This window comes from Buceros rhinoceros, unplaced genomic scaffold (assembly GCF_000710305.1).
Source record: "Buceros rhinoceros silvestris isolate BGI_N320 unplaced genomic scaffold, ASM71030v1 scaffold5988, whole genome shotgun sequence".
Taxonomy (NCBI): domain Eukaryota; kingdom Metazoa; phylum Chordata; class Aves; order Bucerotiformes; family Bucerotidae; genus Buceros; species Buceros rhinoceros.
The window spans coordinates 13,748-16,154 of record NW_010426234.1 but is presented as its reverse complement, the minus strand read 5'-3'; positions in this window follow the sequence as shown (position 1 = coordinate 16,154).

Genomic DNA, 2,407 nt, shown 5'->3' with positions numbered 1-2,407 from the left:
TGAGTCTTTTATACTGTCAGATAATGGTAAGTGACCTTAACTTAAATATTTCTTTCTCTCTCTCTCTCTCTCTCCCCTGTTTTGTGTGTTGGCTTTAATTTTTTTATTTGCTTAAGGAAAGTATGTCTCCTATAGCTATAGCAATTCTCAAAATTATTAGAAATAAGTGCATCAGTTCTGATCTGAACATATTCTAGAAATGAAACTGGAAATAATTCAATTCTTAAGTTACCAGATAAACAAAATAATTCTGAAGAAATACAGTCATGCAGAATTAAAAAAAGGCTTCTGTCATCTGAGGTGGGAGGTGTGTGTTTTCCCTAACCGTTGTGGAATAAGGATGTGAATCTAGCTGTCATTAAGTTCATAGGAGTGTGTTTCCTAGGCAGTGACAAGAAGATTTGAAGCCTAACATACTACCACACAATGAGACAAGGCTAGATTCCACCTCCTATTCAGACCTGGTGATAACCATGTCATTATCACCTGTAACATTTCTAAATATGACCTTGCAAAGCCAAAAAATGTTCCAGACCTGTTTTTGCAGATTTACAGAAGATATAAATTAAACTACATTTGCTTTCTAGCTGAATATGATTGTATTAATGAATAATTTTATATGTTCATTAATTCATAGCTAAGGAGAACTGGAGAGTGAGTGAGGGTACATTAGGGTAAAGGAATTTGTCAGACCAGGCGTGTAGAAACAGATTCAGGATTAACTACTTTACGGTAGCTTACTTTCCCTAGCAACCTTGTTTTCCCTCAGCTGAACGAGGAAATACAAGTATTTTGAGATTCAAATTTACTTTTGTTTAATGTCACTGCAGCTTCTACCTGAATTTAAAACACTATCAGCCACTTATGCCAGCCAGACAGGATAGAGGTACTACCAAATTCTTTAATCCTAGAGATTTTTTATGTTCTATGAGTGATATTAGAGTCCACTTTTATTGCACTTAGAACCTCTTTGAGTGTGGTGTAGTGGAAGTTATTTGACTCTGAAGAATTAATTCATCATATGGATTCTCTAATTGACTTTATGGAAAGGGACCATAAGTCAGGGATGCTCTATACCTAGGCAGGATCTGACTACGGATTTTTACTGCACCGGTGGAGGCAGAGGAAAACTGTTGATGGCAATAATGCTATTTGTATGAATTATAAATTCTTCCTTTTTATTTTAAAGATTTTCTTTCTCTGCTGACAACCTAATGAGCCTCTTCTGAAATGCTGTTAGATTTGTGTTTATTTCTGATAGATTGATTCAAGTGGAAAGTTTGTATCTTTGCCGTAAAGAATTTTCTTCTCCTTATGTTTCTTAAAAGCCACTTAAAAGTTTGTCTTCTGTTCTTAGATGTTAATGTTTTATTAATAACTCTTGCTGTTCCAAGCACTAAGCAGCTAGTTTTGCAGAGGATTGTAGTCTGTTGAATGGTCTTGCTATTTGCTTATTTAGCCATTTTGTCTTACGGAATATGCCAACAGCTCAGCTGTCTCTCTTACTGTGGTGGCTGGTTGTCTGGCTAATTTTCACCCATTATTTCTGATAATGGTTTGATTTGTGTTCATTCGGTCTGAAGCTAGCTGTTTCACAACAATGCAGGGCTCTGTTGTTGCTGGCTTTGCAAAAGAGATCTGAGTGGGAGAGACAGTTTCTCCTGGCCTGTTACCAGAGGAAGGGATTTCTGTGAGCAGGGTGGGCTGTGTTCAAGAGACGTTTGGTTTTAGAAGGGAAGATGCCACCACAAACAGACCAGCTTTCCTACACTTGCCACTACTTTTACGGTGTGCTTGACACTCGCTCCTGAGACAAAAAGAAAAATCATGTGTCCTTAAAAGAAGCATATAGTACTTTCAGGGGAGCTCAGCTAATTCTGTGCTGGAGAGAGGAGCAAAAAGCCCTGTATTAGCCCACAACTGCTCTTTTCTAGAGAGAATATTTGCTGGCTTGTTGCAGCTCTCTTGTACCTGGCCCACCATTTTACTGCATTATAATGCAGATGTTAGATGAACTGAAGAGACCTTCTGCAGATACAATAATTTGTCATGAGCGGTCTTGAAGGGAAACTAATAAAACCCATTGCTACAAGTCAGATTTGTTTGCAAGGGTTATCTGCAGAGGCCAGCATTCTAGAAATCTCCTTACCAGAGACATTAGCTAGCAAAGAGTTTGCAGCCTTCTCCTGCTTCTTTTCCCCAGCCAGGCTCTTGTGTCCCTTTTTGATACTTCCCGATGATTTATTTCAAGAATCACAAGGCACAAGTATGAAGAACCAGCACCTTCTCCCTCTATACAAAAAAAGAAATTTGCATCTTCATTCTTTTGGCAAGGTCTGAATTCCACCTCCAACTCTACCTTTGAATCTACTGTTTGGCTTTGGGCAAGATACTTCTGTTCCTTTCC